The sequence below is a fragment of the Dipodomys spectabilis genome, unplaced genomic scaffold (genome assembly GCF_019054845.1).
Source record: "Dipodomys spectabilis isolate Male_0828 unplaced genomic scaffold, ASM1905484v1 ptg000051l, whole genome shotgun sequence".
Taxonomy (NCBI): domain Eukaryota; kingdom Metazoa; phylum Chordata; class Mammalia; order Rodentia; family Heteromyidae; genus Dipodomys; species Dipodomys spectabilis.
The window spans coordinates 1,264,479-1,283,304 of NW_024870728.1; the positions used below are offsets into that span (position 1 = coordinate 1,264,479).

At 41.9% G+C, this 18,826-nt stretch overlaps 1 protein-coding gene across 3 annotated transcripts in view; it reads right to left on the reverse strand.

Annotated features, from left to right (window-relative positions):
- The window catches only part of Gigyf2 (GRB10 interacting GYF protein 2), a 148,667-nt gene extending 129,841 nt beyond the window's left edge, over positions 1-18,826 (reverse strand). For all 3 annotated transcript variants that reach the window (XM_042679050.1, XM_042679049.1, XM_042679048.1), the window contains exons 1-2: positions 18,769-18,826; positions 10,749-10,812 (exon numbers count right to left, since the gene is read on the reverse strand). The gene's annotated coding sequence lies outside the window, so the exon portion shown is untranslated. The remainder of the gene's footprint in view (positions 1-10,748; positions 10,813-18,768) is intronic.

Here is an 18,826-nt window from a genome sequence, read left to right on the forward strand (position 1 = left end):
AAAACGAGGTAAGTGACACTGTGGCTCAAGTGGAAGACTGCTAGTCTTGAGCAAAAGAAGCTTAGGGACAGTGCCCAGGCTCTGAGTTCAAGCCCCAGGACTGGCAAAAAAGAAAAACAGAAAAGAAAAAAAAAGAAAAGAATACGAAAGACAGTAAATACAAAAGTGATACTACAATGTCTACATCTTATAATAAGAACAAACACTGTATTGTCACACAGCATGAACTCCATAGGAAAAAGGGTTCTGAACAAAGATGATTTATGGCTAAGATCAATATATAACCCTTAAAACCAGAAAAGTATGTGTGACACAGATATTACTAACAATATAGATACATTAAAAGTAAACCAGGCTGAATTTATCAAAGCATACATATGCTTCAGATTTGAGGACAGATTTGCTGTATTTTATATCTTTTTTTTTTTTTTTTTGGTCATTGGTCATGGGTCTTGAACTCTGGGACTGGGCGCTGTCCCTCAGCTCTTCAGCTCAAGGCTAGCTCTCGGCCACTTGAGCCACAGTGCCACTTCTAGTATTGTGGTGGTTTATTGAAGATAAGAGTCTCATGGACTTTCCTTCCGGGGCTGGCTTCGAACCACAACCCTCAGATTTCAGCCTCCTGAGTCACTAGGATTACGGACGTGAGCCACTGGTGCCTGGCTTTTATAGCTATTTTTACAACGGTTAAATTAAAACAAATGGTATAACTAGAAAAAAATAGTACAATTAAGAACATATCAAGATCAGGCATAGTGGCTTACCTTACCTATAATGCCAGCTATTTAGAAGGCAGAGAACTGTTTGATTGCCATTCAAGGCCAGTCCAAGCAGAAAGTGAGACTATTTCAATAAATAAGCTGGGTATATTGGTATACTGCTATAATTCCAGGTACTTGGGAGGCAGGCAAAAGACCTTGATCTGAAGGATAGCCCCAGGCAAAAATGAAAGACTCTTCCAGAAAAATAATTAAAGCAAGCAAAGTGCTAGTGGCTCACAACTTGTAATCCTAGCTACTTAGAAGGCTGAAATCTGAGGATCACAGTTCAAAGCCAGCACCTGCAGGAAAATCCTTGAGACACATCTCCAATTAACCAACAGAAAACAGGAAGTGGGGCTGTGGCTTAAAGGGGTAGAATACTAGCCTGTAGTAAAGAGCTCAGGGACAGTACCCAGTCCCCAAGTTCAAGCCCTACAACAGAACAAAAAAAAAAAAAGAACAAGAAAAAAGAATTGAAGCAAAAAAAAGGGTTGAGAGAAAGCCTCAAGTGTCAGGGCCCCTTTCTAACAAGTAGCTGTAGTATTAATAATAATAATACATGAGATGTGGATGAATCACAGATGTTAAGTTAGGAAAAAGAAACCAGATAAAAAAGAACACACACTTAAAGATTCTGTTTACATAAAATGCCAGGAGACAAAATTGCAGGACACTGGTGGCTCACACCGAAATCCTAATTACTCAGGAAGCTTAGATCTGAGGATCCTGCTTCAAAGACAGCCCAGGCAGGAAAGTCTGATCTCTCCGGTTAAACAGCAAAAAGGCAGAAGTATAAGAAAAAAGGAATGTACTTATTACCTAACATAAAAAAGTAACCACTCTGAACAACACCTTAATAACAACAATAAAATTTAAAAGCTGGAATGGACAGCCAAGTGAGCGCATAGACCTGAGTTCAAGCCTCAGTACCAGAACCAAAAATAAATAAATTAATTAAAATCTATAATCACAGAAAACAGATTAGCAAGAAGGAGGAGAAATGACTTTAAGAAAAAAGGCAACTAATGGGGGGAGTGATGAAAAGGTTATTTATCACTACACAAATATTTATCAAAACTCATCAAAATGTACGAGTATACTTAAAATGAAGGTATTTTGTTATATGTAAATTACAACTCAAAAACTTTTTTTTAAAGACTAAGCTTACTAAAAGTAAATAGAATTTCTTCTCCAAAAAAAGGTTTTAAGCCAGGCACAAGTGGCTCAGATTGTAATCCTAGATATTCAGGAAGCTGAAACCTGAGAACCGAATCTTAAAGCCAGCCAGGGCAAAAAAGTCTGAGACACTCTTATCTCTAATTGCCAGTAAAAAAGACAGAAGTAGAGGTGTGGCTCAAGGGGAAGAGCACCAACCTTGAGCGAAAAGGTCAAGCAGGAACCCTAAGTACAAGTGCCATACAAAAAAATTAAATTCAGTCTGCAAGGGACAAACATGACAAGGATCCAAGTTTATCAACTGTATCAATCATGTCCATAGTACAAGATCTTGATATGATGTAATAGAAATGTCCTTTGCCCCATCTAGGATCTATCCCAAAACCCACAACCCCAATCTATTGTGAGAAAAATATCAAATAAACTCTTAAGAGAAAGAAAGAGGTATTCTACAAAATACTTAACCTGCAATAGCTCTTAAACTTAAGGATATCAAAATGAGGCAAAGTCTCAAGCCAAAAGAAGGCAAGGATACATGACTAAATCTAATATGACATCTTGGATGGGATCTTCAAAAAGAAAAAAGACACAAGGTAAATCTAAGGAAATGTGAGCCAGTCGTGGTGGCTCAAGCCTATAATCATAGTATTCAGGAAGCTGAGGCTGAAGAATCACAAATTCAACTCCAGTCTGGACTACATAACAAGACCTTGTCTCAAAAATTTCCTCAATCAAACTAGCCACATCTCATATGCTCAAAAACGCACATATATACACACCTATAGCAGTTAAGACAGTGGAGGCTGAGGGGACATATTAACCACAGCACAAGTTTGATTGAGGTGGCATAAATTACTTTCAAAAGGAATTATAGTTGATCACAACTTCCTTAAATCCTTATCTCCTAAGCTCTAAAATCCTCCATGAAGGTTCTCAAGATCAATGGCAAAGGGAGTACTTAGCATCTATAAGCCGCTGAGCTCAGAAGTACAAGTTGTCATGTCGAAAACGAACTTTACAACTTTGGGGTGGGGGGGGAAGATGGGGGGAGGCTGGGAAGGGATGTGAAGGGTAAACAAAGGAGGAGGCTGCAATACTTGATAAGAAATGTACTCATTATCTTGCCCATGTAATTGTAACCCCTCCGTACAGTATGTTCACAATTAAAAAAGAAAAAAAAAAAAAAGAAATGTACTCATTACCTTGCCCATGTATTTGCAACCCCTCTGTATGGTATTTTCACAATAAAAAAGTACCTTAAAAAAAAAAAGCCGCTGAGCTCAATCCTCAGAACCAAAAATATTCTTAAACCTCAATGATGCGTTCATCCAATTTCAAACAATTTTTAAATCTTTTTTTTTTTTTTTGGGTCAGTGGTAGGGCCTGAACTCTGGGCCTGGGTGCTATCCCTCAGCTCTTCAGCTCAAGGCTAGTGCTCTACTACTTGAGTCACAGAGCCACTTCCAGTTTTTTCTGCTTAGGTGGTGCTAAGGAATCAAACCCAGGGCCTCATGCATGCAAGGCAAGCACTCCACCTTCCCAGCCCTTTTTGAAATTATTTTTAAGAACACATTCTAGGCTAGGTATGTTCAGTTGTAAACAGTTTACCTAGCTTCCCTGAGGCCCTGGGTTCTGTTCCCAGTACCACACACACAAACAAAATGAGTATAGCATGTAAACTGTAATACTAAGAATTATTCTAGGGGTTAGAGGCATGACTCCATTGGTAGAACAATAGCCAATGAGCAAAAACATCCTAGTCTCAGAACCAAAAAAAAAGAATTGCTCCACTCCTCAAAGTAGTTATTCACAAAGTATGGCCTCCAGACATCAAAACTCTTTCAGAGCATATGTGATACCCAAATGATTTTCATCATAATCCTATTCAGAAATCCCTTGCCTTTTTCATTATGATGGCTCTGACAGTGATCATATGATGGGTAAAACTGCTGGCACTTTAACATCATTTAAGTTAATGATACCACATGATATCAGTATTCTATTAGTGCCGTACTCACAAAAAGAAAAAAAGGACATTCAGAATGCCCTTGGTGCCAGGCACCAGAGGTTCACACCTGCAATCCTAGCAACTCAGGAGGCTGAGATCCCAGGATCTCAGTTCAAAGCCAGACCAAGCAGGAAGTCCTTGAGACTCTTTATCTCCAATTAACTACCAAAAAGAAGAAGACCATGGCTCAGGTGGTAGAGCATTAGCATTGAGCTAAAAAGCTCAGGGACAGCATCCAGGCCCTGAATTCAAGCCCCAGTACCAGCACCCCTCCCCACCTCTCAAAAAAAGAATGCCTTTGGCATCTCAATAACCAGTATTAACTGCACTAATCTTATTCCCTATACATAAGCATTTCCAATGGGAAGTAAAGAGGAAAATGAACTATGTAATGTGTAGGCAGGGATGGGACGGTGACACTGGGGGGAAGAGAAGGGGTGACATTTTCCAAAAAAAAGAAACATATTCAGTACTTGACTTATGAAATGATAACCCCACAGTATACCACCTTAGTAATAACAATAAAATTATATTTTAAAAAATAATAAATGTCACTAGACACAACGTTGAAAATGAACTATACAGGCTAGGAATGTGGCTTAGTGGCAGAGTGCTTGCCTAGCATGCAAAAAGCCCTCGATTCAGAGTTCAGGCCCCAAGACCGACAAAAATGGAAACAATGATACCCTCCATAGCCAATTATTTTTCAAGTGTTTGAGAAAACAAGTATTTTCATAAAAAGGTTTACATCGGATCAAATGACAGTAAAAATGCCTGTAATCCTAGCTACTCAGGAGGCTGAGATCTCTGAAGATTGTAGTTCAAAGCCAGACCCAAACAGGAAAGTCTGAGACTCTTATCTCCAATTAACCACTAAAAAAACAGGAAAAATGGAGATATGACTTAAGTGGTAGAGTGCCAGTGTACAATAAGAAAGCTAAGAGGACAGTGCCCATTCCTGAAATCAAGCCCCAGTACACAGACACACACGTGTACACACACACACACACACACACACACACACACACACACACACACACACACACACACACACACACACACAGAATGAAGCTCAGTAGTACAGTAGTGGTTCAGTGCTTGCCTAGCATGCCAAACCAGAAGTGGAGCTATAGTTTAAAGTGGTAAAGCACTAACCTTGAGCAAGAGCCTCAGGGACAGCACCTAGCCCCACAACTCACACACTCTCACTCACACACATACACAGGTCTAAAACATGACACTCACAAACTATATAGGATAGGGTTTGATACTGTATCTTTTCTAAGACCAGAAAGTCCTCATAGTGGAGGACTTATTCATGTGACTATTTGAATCCTCTCTACTGGGGCTCATGAAGATAAAACAATGTATGTTTTGCTCACCACTTTGCTAGTCTAGAACCTGGCACAAAGTAAACAGTCAAATATTTGACTAAAATGAAAAAAATTTAAGCTATCACTAAAAGCATATTTATCACACAGCAGGCATTTGTTTTTGAGACAGGATCTCACTACAAAGGCTGAGTGGAACATAGTCACAGGCATATATTAGCCACATGGGCATTTTAGATTGAGGGGAAGAGGACTGTGTGAGTGTATGGGTCTTAGGGCTTAAACTCAGGTCCTTGGAGCTTAGGCTAGTGCTCTACCATTTGTGCTGCACCTCCACTTTCAACTTTATGGTAGTTAATTGGAGATAAAGTCTCACGGACTTTCTTCCTCAGGGCTGCCTTCTAACTGTGATACTCAGATCTAAGCATCTTAAGTAACCAGGATTACAGGCATACGCACGTTGCCTGGCCTTCATTTTTGTTTTTTTAAACCCTACTATAATCCTAGGATAAACTTGCTAAGTAGGAGAATTAGGCTACCAGAAATTTACCTTGTCTAAAACTTCATGTACTAAATGACAAAACAATAAACCTACATCTCTCTTCCTCAAAGTCCACACATTTTTTTTTTACTATATATTGATATATACTGTTCAATGCTGCTTTGCTAACTTTCCATTTCTTGGCAATTTTTAGAGGAATTTGTTTTGTGAAAAGTGACTATCATTTCCCAATCTTCCATTCTGTTCTATTACCCCCAAACTCCCATTCCTTCACATTAATACAGCAAGAGTATCATGTTCTTGTTAACATACTACCAGAAACTTAATCAATAATGGGAGAAGTGGGCTGGGAATGTGGCTTAGTGGTAGAGTGCTTGCCTAACATGCATGAAACCCTGGGTTCCATTCCTCAGTACCACATAAACAGAAAAAGCCAGAAGTGGAGCTGTGGGCTCAAGTGGTAGAATATAAGCTTTGAGCAAAATCAGCTCAGGGACAGTGCCCAGGCCCTGAGTTCAAGCCCCAGGACTGGCAAAAATAATAGTAGTAGTAGTAGTAGTAGTAGTAGTAGTAATAGTAGCAGCAGCAGCAGCAGCAGCAGCAGTAGCAGTAGCAGTAGAAGGAAGCCAAGTGGCTCATACTGTGATCCTAGCTCCTCAGGAGACTGAGATCTGAGGATTACAGTTTAAAGCCAGCACGGGCAGGAAAGACTATAAAACTCTTATCTCCAATTAACCATCAAAAAGACAGTAGTGGGGTTGGGAAGGTGGCTCAGTGGTAGGGTGCTTGCCTTGCATGCATTAGGCTCTGGGTTCGATTCTGCAGCACCACATAAACAGAAAAAGCTGAAGTGGCACTGTGGCTCAAGTGGTAGAGCGCTAGCCTTAAGCTGAAGAGCTGAGGGACAGTGTCCAGGCCCTGAGTTCAAGCCCCACGACTGACAAAAAAAAAATACTGGAGCTGTGGCTTTAAGTGGTAGAATGTTAGTCTTGAGCACAAAAGCTCAGAGACAGTGCTTAGGCCCTAAGTTCAAGCAGCAAAAAGAAAAAGGAAAACACACACACACGCACACACACACACACACAGAGGTAATAAAGTTTAAAAACCTAAAAAGAAAGAGTGTCTGGGGCTAGGAAGGTGGCTCAGTGGTAGAGCACTTGCCTTGCATGCATGAGGCCCTGGGTTCCATTCCTCAGTACCTCATAAGCAGAAGAAAAAAAAAGCCGGAAGTGGCCCTGTGGCTCAAGTAGTCGAGTGCTAGCCTTGGGACAGTGCCCAGGCCCAGAGTTCAGGCCCCATGACCAACAAACAAACAAAAGAAAGAGTGTCTGTAAAAGAAAATGAAGGTCAGTGCCAGGCCCTGAATTCAAGCCCCAGGATTAGGGGTACATGGGGGAGGAGGGTTACAAAACAGTATTACTGTTATTTCAGTCTCTACAAAGAACTAAGAAGGAAGAATTCTAGAGTATGGCCAAGACTTCCTCCAGGACAATTTGAAATAAAGTCAGGTCTCCAAATAACTGGCCACTAAAGGTGACTCTAATAAGAAAAGGTATTATTGCTATCTTCCCCATTGCTGTAGAAAATTAAGAATAAGCAAAGATGAACCACTTTCAGAAAAATTACAATGCGATAAGCATTGCTATTTTGTATTATAATCTCAACACAAACATGTTTTCAGAGGAATCCAAGATTCTGGAAGGTTTTTATAAAAATGATACAGAACTGTTTGTGACTTTAAGTAGCATTATCCCACAATACTGTGAAATTTGTAAAAGTTATATAATCACTTAATCTCAATAAAAAATTATTTTAAAAAATGATATAGAACATGTACATACTCTACAAACAAAATAAATAGTACTTCAAAAAGATAAACTTTTGGGGCTGGGAAGGTAGCTCAGTGGTAGAGTGCTTGCCTCACATGCATGAGGCCCTGGGTTTGATTCCTCAGCACCATATAAACAGAAAAGGCCAGAAGTGGCACTATGTATGGCTCAAGTGATAGAGCACTACTAGCCTTGAGGCTGAAGAGCTGAGGGACAGCGCCCGGGCCCAGAGTTCAGGCCCCACCATCAACCAAAAACAAATATACACACACACACACACACACACACACACACACACACACACACACACACACACACACACACAGACACATACATACACACACATATATATAAACATATATATATAAACACACCTGTGGGGCTGGGAAGGTGGCTCAGTGGTAGAGTGCTTGCCTTACATGCATGAGCCCCTGGGTTCAATTCCTCAGCACCACATAAGCAAAAAGAAAAAAGCCGGAAGTGGTGCTGTGGCTCAAGTGGTAGAGCGCTAGCCTTGAGCTGAAGAGCTGAGGGACAGCGCCCAGGCCCAGAGTTCAGGCCCCATGACTGTGTGTGTGTGTGTGTGTGTGTGTGTGTGTGTGTGTGTGTGTGTGTGTGTGTACGTGTGTGTGTGTGTACGTGTGTGTGTGTACGCGCGTGCGCGTACACTGGTTTCCAGTGGTTCAGACCGTGTGTGTGTGTGTGTGTGTGTGTGTGTGTGTGTGTGTGTGTACGCGCGTGCGCGTACACTGGTTTCCAGTGGTTCACACCTGAAATCCTAGCTACTAAGAAGGCTAAGATCTGCGGATCACAGTTCAAAGCCAGACCAGGTAACAAAGTGTGTGAGACTCTTATCTCCACCAACTACCAAAACAAAAAAAGTTGGATGTGGAGCTGTGGCTCAAGTGGTAGAGTGGTAAAGTGCTAGCCTTGAGCAGAAGCAGCTCAGGGATAGCACCCAAGCCCTGAGTTCAAGCCCCAGGACCAGCACACACAGACACACACACAAAAATACATATATAAAAATGCATATATATATATATATAATACACATACATAGATAGAAATGTATGCATACATATGTGTGTGTGCATGCATGTATATACATGTATATATGTATACGTATATACATGCACATGTACACACACATACACACACACATTACACACATATAAACTTTTTAAAAGTAGATAGGCATGCTGGGGCACACCAATCATCCTAGCAATTTAGAAGGCAAGAAGATCTCAAGTTTGAGGCCAGCCTAGACTACAAGCAAAGACTGTCTCAAAAAAAGGAAGTCTACTTCAGGAACTAGGAATGGAGCTCAATGGTAAATAATATGCTTACCAATGTACAATGCTCTGGATTCAATCTCCAGCACTATATAATTATTCTAGAATATAAAAATGTAATTTCAGCCAGTCCTGTGGCTCATGCTTATAATCCTGGCTACTCAGGAGGCTGAGATCTGCAAATCCCAGTTCAAAGTTAGCCCAGGCAGCAAAGTCTGAGACTCTTATCTCTAAATAATCACCAACAGCTGGGAAGGTGGCTCAGCTGTAGAGTGCTTGCATGCATGAGGCACTGGGTTCGATTCCTTAGAACCACATAAATAGAAAAAGCCGTAAGTGGCGCTCTGCCTCAAGTGGTAGAGTGCTAGCCTTGAGCTGAGGAGGTGAGGGACAGCGTAGAGGCCCAGAGCTCAAGCCCCACGAACGACAAGAAAGAAGAAAAAAAGAAAAAACCTGCTAAGTCCTAAAGGGTACTTGGTGAAATATGTGTATATATTAACTCTTCAGGACACATAAAACTGTAAAATTATACATACAGAATGCTAGAAAAGACAAAAATTGCCTAGAAACTTCTACAGAATTCTGTTTCTACCTTTTTGGAGCAGGACCTTTTCAGCTATGTTTGCACAACTAGACCCCAAACTCATGCTAACACTAATTACACTACTAAGAGAAAACTGAGCCAAGTATAATTCATCAAATTTTCCTTCCCAGAAATAGAAATATGAACACTGAGCTGGCTAGTGACAATCAGCTGGCTAGTAACATGAGAGCTTGGCTTCATGTGAGGCTTCAGAAATGAAGCAGCCATGTTCTTCCACGTGTTTGTTAAAGCACAAAAGGCCACACAACAGAAGGTTCACAAAGACAGGAACAAAAAAGAAACAGAGAACACATCTAACCAACTGGGAGAACTATCTAACTATCTATCTATCTTGCCTTGAGAATGCTTTAGTTTGCTATTCATGTCCATCATACAGTCAACTGCTCTTGGGTTCTCTTACAATACTTTGGCCCCTCTGCACATTTGCCTTCAAAGCACTTCTTTTCTTATTCCTTGCCATCAAAAAGTAACATTACAGAGGCTGGGAAGGTGGCTCAGTGGTAGAGCGCTTGCCTTGCATGCCTGAGGCCCTGGGTTCGATTCCTCAGCACCACATAAGCAAAAAGAAAAAAGCCGGAAGTGGAGCTGTGGCTCAAGTGGTAGAGCGCTAGCCTTGAGCTGAAGAGCTGAGGGACAGCACCCAGGCCCAGAGTTCAGGCCCCAGGACCGGACCCCCCCCCCCCCCAAAAAAAAAGTAACATTACAGTCTAGGTGCCAATGGCTCAAGCCTATAATCCTAGCTACTCAAGAGGCTGAGAACTGAGGATCACAGTTCAAAGCCAGCCTGGGAAGGAAAGTCCTTAAGACTCTAATCTCCCATTAACTACTAAAGCCAGAAATTAAGCTGTAGCTCAAAGTGGTAGAGTACTAATCTTGGGCACAAAAGCTTAGGGACAGTGCTCAGGCCCTGAGTTCAAAAGCTAGGATCAGCAACAAAAATAAGTCACTGCAATAGGTTGACACAAATTCATACCACACTCATTCCAAGAAAGGTCATCTATTTGTCTGGTTCATAAAGAATCTGAGACACCAGAAAAGAAGTTTCTACTCACTATCCATAACTTCACGAGGAATAACAGTATGAAAATAAAAGCAAAATCTCTGTGAGAACTGGATTGCAACTCAAAGTACTTGCCTAGTTTGTGCAAGGTCCACAGCACAACCAAAACAATTTTAAAAGTTATTTCAAATCACAAATCACATATTTGCATGTGCCTCCAACTTTGTGCTTCTCTTCCAACTTACCTGTTCAAAAGCTCTGCTGGTTCACAGCAAGAGGTTAGAGTAGACTGTTCAGGTCCTTTTAACACTGTAAATAAAAAAAGCATTACATGTAAATCACCTAGCATTCTTTTAGGAAACTGAAAGCTTTTTATCATGAATATATTTTATAGGAAATAGTTCCAAACCTTGTTAAAATACTAGAATCACCTGGTATGTTTATAAACTAGATTTGTTGGCAGCATAGTGAAACATGTCAGTAGTTCCAGCTACTTCGGAGTCTAAGGCAGGAGGATCATTTGAGCCTAGAAGTTCATGACCTAGGCAACATAGCCCAGAGTCTAGATTCACTCTCATCAAAAAACAGAAGAGGACGGCTGGGAAGATGGCTCAGTGGTAGAGTGCTTGCCTTGCATGCATGAGGCCCTCGGTTCGATTGCATTAGGCCCTCAGTTCAATTCCTCAGCACCACATAAGCAGAAAAAGCCGGAAGCGGCACTATGGCTCAAATGGTAGAACGCTAGCATTGAGCTGAAGAGCTGAGGGACAGTGCCCAGGCCCCAATTTCAGACCCCACGACCAACCAAAAAAAAAAAAAAAACAACAAAGAAACAGAAGAGGGATGAAAAATGTATTTTTTTTTCTTTTACAAAAAGCCTAAATGATTCTGACGATGCTGATTAACACTACAGTGCCTCGGAGAGATTGTTATTTGGGATTTTATTCAAAACCATATATTACAGGACTTTGTTATTATTTTGTTGTTAACTCTTTCGTTCCAGTCCTAGGGCCTAAATTCAGGACCTGGGCACTGTCTCTGAGCTTTTTCGCTCAGAGATACCACTTGAGTCACAGCTCCACTTCCAGCTTTTTTGGTAATTCACTGAAAATAAAAAGAGTTTCATGGACTTTCCTGCCTGTGCTGGCTTCAAATCACAAGCCTCAGATCTCAAGCCTCCTGCGTAGCTAGGATTCCAGCCATGAGCCACTGGCACAAGTTATTAACTATTACAGAATATCTGACAGAAAAATAGAGTAGCATCACAGCAATGAAAATCCTCTACATGTATCAAGTACCCAGAAATTTGACAACTACCAAACTATCCAAGGAGCAAAGCTCCAGATGTGCTTCCTGCTGCACAATCACAACATACTCATAATGGTATGTTGATAAGAATCATCTTAAAAATCCAAGATAGAGGGACTGGGAAGGTGGCTCAATGGTAAAGCACTTGCCTTTCATGCATGAGGTCCTGGGTTCGATTCCTCAGCACCACATAAGGGGAAAAAGCCAGAAGTGGTGCTGTGGCTCAAGTGGTAGAGCACTAGCCTTGAGCTGAAGAGCTGAGGGACAGCGCCCAGGCCTAGAGTTCAGGCCCCAGGACTGGACCCAAAAAAAAAAAAAAAAAAATCCAAGATAGACAGATGCTAGTGGCTCATGTCTACAATCCTAGCCATTCACGATACTGAACTGTTAAGGATCAAGGTTGCAAACAAACCTTGGGCCAAAAAGTTGCAGACTCCCATCTCCAATTAACAAATAAAACACCAGGCTGAAGGTGTGACTCAAGTGGTAAAGTGCCAACTATGACCAAGCAAGCTAAGCAAGTATAAGGCCTCTGAGTACAGGCCCAGGAACCAGAAAAAGAAAAAAAGAAGGAGGATGGGGGGATGTGAAGAAGGAATCCAGGCACAATGGTTCATGTCTATAATCCTAGCTACTCAAAAGGATCAGAGCTGAGAATCAAAGTTCAAAGCCAGCCTGGACAGGTCCTTTTAACAGTCCATAGATTCTTATCTCTAATTAGACAGCAAAAAAAAAAAAAAATAGAATTGGAGCTGTGTCTTAATTGGTAGAGTGCCAGGCTTAAGCAGAAAAATATCGTCCATGACTTAAGTTCAAGCTCTAGTATTGGTACACGAATAAATTAAATAAACAAATAAATTTCTGCAAGATGGTGACACTTCAAATGACAAGGCTGTAATATATTAGCTGCAAGTAGTTTCTTAGCGAGAATCAAATAATGTGTTGGATATTTTTAAAATAGTAACTTAGGCATGATGGCATACACCAGCACTAGGAGGCAAAGGCAGGAGGATGGTGAGTTTGAGACAGGTATGGGATATACAGCAACACCGTCTCAAGAAAATAACTGGAACTCTTTTTTGAGCCCCTCTCCACATAGAGAGGGCTTTCCTTTCACTTTTAAATAACTTTAGTATTTATCTTTTTTAAAAAATAAGTAATTACAAGTTGACAATTTAATTAACAAAAACAAAAGCAACTTAAGAAAGTCACATGGCTGGGTACTGGTGGCCCATGCCAAAAATCCTACCTACTCAGTAGGCTGAGATCTGAGGTTCACTATTCCAAGCTAATGCTAGGCAGGAAAACCCATGAGATACTCATCTCCAATTAACTACCAAAAAAGCCACAGCTTGAGTTGTGGTTCAAGGCAGAGTGCTACCCTTGCACACACAAGCTCAGGGACAGTGCCTAGGCCCTGAGTTCAAGCACCAAAAAAGACTTATACCTTTGATTTAATTTTGCAAAAAATAGTCATCATGTTTTCTAAAAGTTCATCCAATTATGGCAGAAGGAAAAGTGGGTAAATCAAAAAAATTCTCCTATGGGCCTAATTCATGAGAACTAGCTCCAGGATATTTTCTATTACAAGGTAAGTTCAAGTTAATAAAACCTTATAGTTAATAAGGCAATATATAATTGTGCTCCTTAAGTACTTTAGTTAGGGAAATACTTTGAAAACACTTTTTATAAAATGAAGTTGGCTACTAAAGGGAATAATCTTTCGTTTTTCAAATTTCCTCTTCTCCTAACCTCACATAAAATTAAAGGCAATTCAACATTATCATTTTCCATTCCCATTTTCCACTCATGGTAAAATTTTAGAAGAATAATAATATGGTCAAGAATAGTGAAATTCTGGAGCTAGGAACCAGTGTTTAACACACATAATCCTAACTACTCAGGAGGCTGAGACCTAGAGTATCATGGTTCAAAATCAACAAGAAGAAAAGTCCATTAGACTCCATCACCAATTAACGAGCAAAATGCTGAACTGGAGGTGTTGCTCAAGTGGCAGCACATTAGCCATGGGCAAAAAAGCTGAGGAAGAGCATGAGACCTTGAGTTTATGCCCCAGTATCAGCACACACACAAAAAAAAGACAAAAATCTTCAGAGCATCCAAAATTGATTAGAAATCTTAAAACACTAGTGAGAAGAAAAGATTTAGGTTCAGACTTTTGTAACAATGACTAAATAATGTTAAGGCAATTCAAATTGTTAAAGAAAAATGGACTTGTAACTTGCCTCTAAGTTATGTGGATTAACACCAACGTAGGCTGTTGATTCAACCTAATGAGACTGGTCCCCACTATAGAATAAAACAGAAAGTATGGAAAAATTTAATCAGTAGAAGCTAATCGAGTTACAAAGTCAGTTTTTAAAAATAGCACACATCAAAAGATTAGAAGGGCAAGGGACAGCAGTACTCTTTTCACCCAGAAAGTCCTCCCAAACAGCAATCCCTTTCAGTAGTATATCTTCCATTGTAAAGATTAACGAAGAGAACAGACATATGGAATATTAAAATGCAGAGTCATGAGATGAAACAAGCTGATATAACATCGAGGACATTATACTTCATTTCAAAATTTCAACAAAAGAACAAGAGGGAGAAATGTAATTAGTTCAAACACTACCTCATCACTATCATCATTATGTCCTCTACAAGCCAGAACTCCATTCACATTCTGACTTTGTAATTTCCATCTTTACCTGATTTTGAGGCAAGTCTGCTACAAATTATTTTCCATATAGACAATTCATCAGCAAAAATGCTTCAAAACCAAAAAATTATATTCAAGTAAACTAAAATGAAAGAGGACACTTAAAAGAAACTAGAGACAAAGTAGAAGGAAACAAAAAGTAATTCCCTAGTTTATTAAGCATCAGATGAATTTAAGAACTAGTCTAAAAGGTAACAGCGGAAGAATGAAAAGGAGAAGAAATACTATAAAGGATATTTAAAACCTAGGAGAGGACTGGGAATGTGGCTTAGGGACAGAGTGCTCGCCTCCCATGCATGAGGCCCTGGGTTTGATTCCTGAGCATACATAAACAGAAAAAGCCAGAAGTGGCACTGTGGCTCAAGTGGTAGAGTGCTAGCTAGCGTTGAGCTGAAGAGCTGAGAGACAGTCTCAGGCCCAGACTTCAAGCCCCACAACTGAGAAAAGAGAAAAGAAAAAAAAAAAAAACTAGGAGAGTTTCTGAAGTATTTAAAACTAAACAATACAGAATTAAAAGAAACTCTTTACTAAACAGTTAAGGGTAAATTAATATACTCGTATCACCTGTGTCTAAACGTCGATGGGAATTCCTCATTTCTTTTACATTTCCAAATATTCTAGAATTTCCGAAGATAGCCCCTTTTTTGGGCAATAGTGGGGTTTGAACTCAGAACCTCACATTCAGTTTGCCTGCTCTACCACTAAAGCCCATTTTCAGCCTGGCTTTGTGCTGGTCATTTTGCAGACAGGGCCTATGGACTTCTTCCCCATGCTGGTTTCAAACCGTGATCCTCTGGATCATCTCCTGAGTAACTAGGAGGCACCCAACTAAGAGCTTCTTCTTAATAAACTATTCCTTTTGACTAATACTTAAAGTATAGCACTAATCTCATTTTTTAAAACTTACTTTTAAGAAAGGAAATTTTTAACTTCCTAAAATATATGAACATCCTGCATTTTTCAAAATGGGGTGGGAAATGTTGATTTATGTCTCTATAATCTGATTTTCTTTTCTGAGTCATAATGAAATCTCAGTACTCAGGAGATATTCACAAGTTCCAAGTTTCAAGCCAGCCTAGGCTCCATACCTATGGAGTTCAAAGTCAGCCTTGGCCACAAAGCAAAACCCTGCCCCAAACCACAAGTCATAAGAAAAAAGGAAAAAGATACACATTTCAGGATGGACAGTGAATGATCCATCTCATCTTTATACTAAGGAGTTATGTACACATATTTCCTATTAGATTCCCTTTCACTCCTGCCTCTTCTGCCTCAGAAGCCTCAGGTTCTTTCCAAATGTTAGCTTCCAGCAAGCAAAGTGGCACAGCACCTATCTAGCAAGCTAGAGTTCAAACCCCAGTACCACTACTACCAAAAAAAGTCAGCTTACCCTCTCAGGGAGTTGGGCCTCAACTTAAAATTAATCCCTCCTGGGCTGGGTGCTGGTAGTTCACACCTGCAATCCTATCTACATCAGGATGCTAATATGTGTGGAGCTAGGTTCCAGGACAGCACAGGCATAAAAGTTCAAGATCCCATCTCAACAGAAAAAGGTATGGTAAGGTGCACCTTCCAGCTATAGCAGGAAGTATAAACAGGAGGACTGTGGTCCAGGCCAGCACCTGCTTAGCAAGCAGAAAACCTTAAGTTCAAACCACAGTACTGCCCCAAAATATACTCCTCCGGAACTCCCTATCCTATTTTTTTCCCTATCACTATAAAGATGGTCGCCAACTTGGACTGTTCAATTTTGAATTTTATGTACTCCGCAGAAACCATTCTTTGAATTCTGACCCTTTGGTAATGCTGGCCAGTGACAGTATTCAGTTCCCAGCCAAGAGATCCTAAAGAGAAATAGCCAAGACTCTACTGTAGACTGTGTGGCTAAGCTGTTATGTGTAATAAATTAGGTAAAACTTTTTTTTTTGCCAGTCCTGGGGCTCGAAATCAGGGCCTGGGCACTGTCCCTGAACCTCTCTGTGCTCAAGGCTAGCACTCTGCCACTTGAGACATAGGGCCACTTCTGGCTTTTTCTGTGTATGTGGTACTGAGGAATGGAACCCAGGGATTCATACATGCTAGGCAGCACTCTACCACTAAGCTATATTCCCAGCCCAGCAAACTCAATTTTTGTTTGTTTGTTTGTTTTTGGGTCCGGTCATGGGCCTGAACTCTGGGCCTGGGCACTGTCCCTCAGCTCTTCAGCTCAAGGCTAGCGCTCTACCACTTGGGCCACAGCGCCACTTCCGGCTTTTTTCTTTTTGCTTATGTGGTGCTGAGGAATCGAACCCAGGGCATTAGGCATGCAAGGCAAGCGGTCTACCACTGAGCCACCTTCCCAGCCCCAGTAAACTCATTTTTTAAACTTGAATATTTTCAACTTAAAATGGGTAAAGGGGTGGGAAACCATATAAGGTCCACAAAATCATTCGGTTACATGACAGTACAGACACATAATGCTTCTTCTTGGCTGCCCGAGGCCCATTTGCCTGTATTGGTAATTTTGTACGGTCCAGAATGATGTTATAAATACCCAATGGCCCTTGGCAAGAAGAAGAAGAAGAAAAAAAAAAAAAAAAAGGCTTCCTACCACAGGAACATAGCCTCATCATTATGTCAAGGAGCATCTGTTATCTCACCTATGAATTTACTTTCCTGTTTAGAAACAAACTTCATGGAGACAGGAGTTTTGTTTCTTACTCAACAGTTATGTATAGATAAGGACGCAATGTTTGTCAAAGAGTGAATGAATGGAAATACATAGTGCCTTCTCCCTCCCCAATCTCCAAACTCTAAAGTCCTTTGTCCAGTACCAAAAGAGTGTGAAGTCTTTTCCTTTCTAATAAATTACTATCATCACCTGTGCTGTCAAAGGATCACGTGCCAATTTCCCAGCTACATGCCACTTTTAAATTATTTTTCCAATGTCCTCCTCTGATGTAACATCTGACGTAACAAAAAGTACATATTCCAGTTTAAGCAATCCAAAAGCTGCTACACTGACTAGCAAAACATAAAAATAAAAAAAACATCAATGAATGAGAGCATTTGTGTTCTAACCAAAAAAGCCACACTCTTCAAGGCCAGATCGGCCAATAGGATTAAAGTTAAGGTACCGAAAGGATGACCATAAATAAATAATAAAAATTTCCTTCCTAAATCTAGGTAGTCATTAGTCTCCAAAAAGGAAGACACTACTTAAGGAAAAAACATCTTCCCAGAATACAACACTGGGGACTAAAATTGCTTGTAATCCAAGTTACACAGCACTGGGTAGAAGCCCATTCGGAGGTTCTAGACCGTTCATTTCTTACAAGTTATATTGGATATACTTACCATCTTTCTTACAGAGAGACTAAGTGTGTTTAAGTGCTTTGACTTTCAGGAAACTGATGGGGGACGGGAGGAAGGAGGAGCAGGACTAGATAAATGCAAAGCACAGTCACTGCTTCCCAAACACGGGCATCCAATCTGTTTCTTTAATACTCGACTGCCGTGCTCGCTTGATCTCTATTTCAGCCACACAAAACTGAAGTGCTCGGAGTGCTTCGTGGGAAAACTGCTTTACACCTAAGGCTGACAATAATGCCCGCTTCAACCTGCCGAGAACGTTCGGATCCCAAAAGCTTCCAGGGGCTCGACGCTCCCCGCCCGTCCTAGGATCCCATCATGGCTCCACCTTGCCTCGGGCCTGGTCCAGACCCAGTCCGCTCACCACGGAAGCAGCCTTCCCCCCACGTCGTGCAGATGCTGGGTGGGGGAAAGCCGGGGCGCACCTCCCGCGGGCCGGCCCGGGGCAGCTGTCGGCCGCGGCAGCTGTTACCCGGCGTACCCCGAGGCTGGGCGGGCTCCGGGGGCAGCGCCAGGCGAGCGCCGGGGCCCGGGGCGAACCGGCCCGACGCTGCCCACCGCCCTCCGCCCGCCGCCGAGACCCCCGCGACGCCTCGGGGGCCCCGGCAGAGGGGCTCCCCCGAGGCCGGCCCGGGCCCGGACCCCGCGGCGCCCCTCGCCCGGGAGGCAGCCCCCTCCCGCCCCTCACCTGACCTGTCCCCTCGCCAAGACGCCCCAAGCCGGCCGCGGCCGCTGGCTGGGCAGCCCGGGGGGTGTCCATGCGGCCGGCTTGGGCCGGAGCTGCGGGGACGCGAGTGAGGCTCAGGCGGCCCGGGACGCGGCGGCAGGGCCGGGGCGCGCAGCGGAGCCAGGCAGGGGAGCGAGACAGAGCCACTGGTTACCTGCGGTCCGGGACAGGGAGTCTCTCAGAACCCAAGTCAGCCCTCAGCCTCAACAACA